This window comes from Dunckerocampus dactyliophorus, chromosome 8 (assembly GCF_027744805.1).
Source record: "Dunckerocampus dactyliophorus isolate RoL2022-P2 chromosome 8, RoL_Ddac_1.1, whole genome shotgun sequence".
NCBI lineage: Eukaryota > Metazoa > Chordata > Actinopteri > Syngnathiformes > Syngnathidae > Dunckerocampus > Dunckerocampus dactyliophorus.
Genome location: NC_072826.1, coordinates 380617 through 386818, shown reverse-complemented (window position 1 = coordinate 386818; position 6202 = coordinate 380617).

Genomic DNA, 6202 nt, shown 5'->3' with positions numbered 1-6202 from the left:
ATATATATATATATATATATATATATATATATATATATATATATATACTTCTCCACAAAGTGCTCTCCCTGGGCAGCTGCCTTCCAAGTGTGGCCCCAGCAGAATGTCCAATAGAACATATTTAGAGGAAGTAAAGGAGGATATGAATGCAAGCCATATGGCTTTTGGAGCTTCATTTGTAAAGAGCCTGCATCAAAGCTTTTTTTTTCCTTTTCCAGCTCTCGCCATATTACCAATGTTTTTCCAGTTGAGCAAAATCAAGAAGGGAACCACAGACTAATCGCCTAATGGGAAACACATGGGCGTGGTCCGCCGGGATGAGGAGCCCCCGTGCGGGGATGAGGTATGGTCATTTTGCAAACAATGATTCCCTGCGTGTCCTAACTCGGAGATACATCACAGGTTCATCTGAAAGAGCCTCGCGCGGACCCCCCCGTGACGTTCACAGCAGCCTGGTTGGGGTGCGGGTCCGTGGGCAGACCAGGAAGGGAGCCAAGAGGAAACGACAATGTCTGGGATAGGAACACAACACCCCCTTTTTCTTTGCCCATGCCCGAGTTCACACAAGTTGACACTTCAGTGTATTGAAGTGTGCACGTGATGCGTCCAACGGCGAGGGTCTGTCGACACCCCGAGTGGTTTCTCCTTCACTGTTGATCTTGGGCTCATGTGGAAGTCTTTGCCGATGCCGGGCTTGCAGCCCCACGCCGCTGAGAGTCCGGAGAGAGCATTACTCCAGCAGGAGACGTACGTTTGCTTTCCATGACTAAAAAGTCAATGATGCGACATTGGCTCTTACGGCATGAAGGCTATTGTACTTTTGTGCCCTAAACACGAAGACAACTGTAGCACGGACGCTGATGCCAGCCTGCTGTGTGCCATGAGGCAATTTACCTCAGGACGGAGAGAGAAGCACTTCCAGGAAAAGAAAAGCCAGGGATTCCTGCTGCGGGAAAATGCATCAAAGAGCTTGACTTGAGGCTATAATTAGCTGCTGTGGGTTGTTGGAATGTAGACGGATGAAGGCGTTGAGCTGCTTATTTATTTACATTTGTTGTTTGAAATGTCCCTGAGACTGGGCACATTCTTACAAGGAACATTCTTACATCTCTCGGCCGACGTGGTCAGGAGCAGCGCTGTCATGAAATGCGTGACGTCTTACCGCTAACGAGACAAGAGAGGCTGTGTCGTGAATCCAAAGTGTAATGATGTTTGAAATCCTAAACTAACACAAATGTACCACTTGCCCTTCCCCCGCCTCCCGTCTGCCAGTGCAGCCGAGCCCGGCGTCCCAGCTGGAGAGCAGCTGATGCAGCCAAGGCCTTTAAGAGAAGTCCACTAATGTCTTCCCCTGACACTTTTTCTTGCCAATGGCACATCTACCAGTGGCTTAGTGCGCTGACACAATTTATGGACGTTTCAAACCAGCTGCTATTTTCATGCACTGCGTGTCAACTTTGTTCAAAGACAGTCCAGCCTGGTCTGTGCCATGGATCTTCTAATAAGGACAACATTACTCACAGCAGGAGATTTAGCTTGTATGAATGATGCTTGCAAGCTCAACCATTTAAGCACTTTGGTTTCATGTCAGAACGTACTGGAAGTGGGGATCAACTCAGTTGCCAAACTTGAAGGAAATGAGGCTGTGGCTGCTTCATACTGGATCCTGCAGCCTCACGCTGAGCACGTCACACACACCCGTCCACCTTTCAGTCCCATGTGCTCATCCAGCCATTCCTCACCCTTTCTGACCATTTTCTTGACCTTGTTCCTTCGGAATTTTGCTCGGTTATACCGTCGTCCCTCATCCATCGCGGTGAATCGTTCCAGACCCGATCGTGATACGTGAATTTTTGTGAAGTAACGGAAAATCTTCATAGTTGGAGCACAGAAAACGTTGAATAAATGGCCTTTCACTTGCAAAGCGCTTTCCACCTCCAAGGCACTCAAAGCGCTGTGACGCTGTTAGCACGTTTACCGACTGATGACGCAGCATCAGGAGCACCTGGGGGGGTCAGTATCTTGCCCGAGGACACTTGGACGCGACCACGTGATGACAGAGGATCGAACCTGCAACCTTCAGGTTGGGAGATGACCATTCTGCCACCGGTTTCACGTTTGGTTTTTACCGTTATAAGAGCCCTGTGGACATGAGACCGACCCTGAGGTCACCCTCACACTATTTGTCTTTGTTTCCACCACATGGCACTGCAGGGACACAAGAGACGGCCACGGCTGCATAGCATGCTAACCAGCTAACTCGTTCGAGCGTGCGGGTTCCACGTAGAGGTGTTCCGACAGGGATTTGATTGTGGGGCCGTCATCCTAACCGCTCGGCCACCGTGCAGCTAAGATCTCCTCTCGTCGGCATGTTGGTTACGTTGGTTCCTCCTTCAGCCAGCATGAAGCTAATTATACACATGGAACTTTTTTATTCAAAAAGAAAATAAAGTGTGATAGCATGTGACATTCACTTCATTTACAAAAACCTTTTGTCATAAAAACCATCAGAATTCCTTGTTGCTGTGATTCCCATGGAAAGTCACTCGATTTTAGATTCATAATCCAGATTGAAAGAGAGTAACGTTGTCCTGAAACAAGTTTAATAATTGCACACATTGATATATAATACTTGTTGGTACGCGCTATGTAATCACTCAGCCTTCACATGGCCCTCAGACCTCGAAGAAATACTTGCTTAAAATGGGACCTTTTTTTCCTTTCGTGAAAGTCAGTGTTTGCATTGTCGATGTTTGCCGTGTGTGCGTCCGCTCTTAAAAGCAGAACGTTATTAAAGAATAATCCAAATAAGGTTTTCAGCTTGTTTTTAGAAAAAAGAAACATCTTCATGAGAATTGGCTCGCTTTACTTTCTTCATATAAGATTACTTCTCTCAAGTCAAAATGTTCCATCTTAGGAAAAAAATAAGAAATGGTTGCTGAAAATGGGACTTCAAAAAAAGTTCTTGAAATGTAGTTTTTGCAATGTGGCTCTCAGGTCATCTCTATTTACCCCCCATTTCACCCCGTTGCTGCTGTAAAATGGGTTTAAACAGGGAAAGAAAGCATATTTGTGGAAGACACACACGGTTGAAGTGTGTTTACTGTACTTTCTTCACAAGTCCTCCAACACGTTGCACCTGAATCACCCTCTCAACTCAAACTTATCGACTTCTAACGTCACCCAGTTCTCCAAACAAGGAAAAATTCACAACAAATTTGATCCATGAATGGACTGAGAGATTCCAAACGGAATTTGGGAAGCGTGCCACCTCTTGGTTTTTTTTGGACATCAAATCCCAAATAGGCCTACTGTGGAATCTGCTTCAAAGCAGATGAAGGCCACCTCCTTCCCGTCGCAAGTGTCCATCATAAAAACTCACAACGCTGTGTGTCTTCTTCACTCTGTGTCAACAAGTCAGCGTCTTTTGCTGTCGAAATGTCGCGTTGAATAATTAAAGCTGCGTTTGTATTTCCAAAAGAATACTCATATGTTGGAGCGTTACAGTGCATCCCACTTCAAGCGGGGAAAGTGGTGACATCTCCTGATGAGAAGCACGGATGGATGGAGCCAATAACACGGCTACTCGTTGTTCGAAGCTCAGCTCTCACACTTGCTTCCAGCAGCTCTTCATGAGAGCATAAAGTCAAAACACGAAGAGGAAAAGTTAGGATCTAATGAGAAAAAGTCATAGCAGTAATAATAGCCGAAAAAAATAACCTCATTTTAGTGGCCCTACCCCAGTCACAATAATAGGTTGTGGAAAAAGTTGTAATGAGAATAAGGTCAAAATATGATGTGAATAAAATCAAACATTACAAAGTTGAAATAGTTGGAAAATGAAAAAAAAATAGCAGAAATGAAAAAATGGTGTAATTTCACAAAAATAAAATATTGAGAAAAAGGTGTTATATTCTAACGACAAAACAAATCACAGTTTTATGAGAATAAAGTTGTCATATTATGAGAAAAAAATCATGTCCTTTTAGTTCTACAGAGTTGAGCTATTAAGAAAAAGAGGTTTTTAAATTTGTAATATTATAAGAAACAAAAGAAAATAAAGGTGTCATTTTTGCAAAAATCAAGTTGGGGAAAAATACTATTATTATACTATTATTATACTATTATTATGCTATTATTATACTATTATTATACTATACTATTATTATACTATTATTATACTATTACTATGCTATTATTATGCTATTATTATACTATTATTATACTATACTATTATTATACTATTACTATGCTATTATTATGCTATTATTATACTATTATTATACTATTATTATACTATTATTATGCTATTATTATACTATTATTATACTATTATTATGCTATTATTATACTATTATTATACTATTATTATACTATTATTATACTATTACTATACTATTATTATGCTATTATTATACTATTATTATACTATTACTATACAATTATTATACTTTTATTATGCTATTATTATACTATTACTATACTATTATTATACTATTATTATGCTATTAATATGCTATTATTATACTATTATTATACTATTATTATGTTATTATTATACTATTATTATACTATACTATTATTATACTATTACTATACTATTACTATGCTATTATTATGCTATTATTATACTATTATTATACTATACTATTATTATACTATTATTATACTATTACTATGCTATTATTATGCTATTATTATACTATTATTATACTATTATTATGCTATTATTATGCTATTATTATACTATTATTATACTATACTATTATTATACTATTACTATGCTATTATTATGCTATTATTATACTATTATTATGCTATTAATATGCTATTATTATACTATTATTATACTATACTATTATTATACTATTATTATACTATTACTATACTATTATTATGCTATTATTATACTATTATTATACTATTATTATACTATTATTATGCTATTATTATACTATTATTATGCTATTATTATACTATTATTATACTATTATTATGCTATTATTATACTATTATTATGCTATTATTATACTATTATTATACTATTATTATACTATTATTATACTATTATTATGCTATTATTATGCTATTATTATACTATTATTATACTATACTATTATTATACTATTATTATACTATTACTATGCTATTATTATGCTATTATTATACTATTATTATACTATACTATTATTATACTATTATTATACTATTACTATGCTATTATTATGCTATTATTATACTATTATTATACTATTATTATGCTATTAATATGCTATTATTATACTATTATTATACTATTATTATGCTATTATTATACTATTATTATACTATACTATTATTATACTATTATTATACTATTACTATGCTATTATTATGCTATTATTATACTATTATTATACTATACTATTATTATACTATTATTATACTATTACTATGCTATTATTATGCTATTATTATACTATTATTATACTATTATTATGCTATTATTATACTATTATTATACTATTATTATGCTATTATTATACTATTATTATACTATTATTATACTATTATTATGCTATTATTATACTATTATTATACTATACTATTATTATACTATTATTATACTATTACTATGCTATTATTATGCTATTATTATACTATTATTATACTATTATTATACTATTACTATACTATTATTATGCTATTATTATACTATTATTATACTATTATTATGTTATTATTATACTATTATTATACTATACTATTATTATACTATTATTATACTATTACTATGCTATTATTATGCTATTATTATACTATTATTATGCTATTAATATGCTATTATTATACTATTATTATACTATACTATTATTATACTATTATTATACTATTACTATGCTATTATTATGCTATTATTATACTATTATTATGCTATTATTATACTATTATTATACTATTATTATGCTATTATTATACTATTATTATACTATTATTATACTATTATTATGCTATTATTATACTATTATTATGCTATTATTATACTATTATTATACTATTATTATGCTATTATTATACTATTATTATGCTATTATTATACTATTATTATACTATTATTATACTATTATTATGCTATTATTATACTATTATTATACTATTATTATGCTATTATTATACTATTATTATACTATTATTATGCTATTATTATGCTATTATTATACTA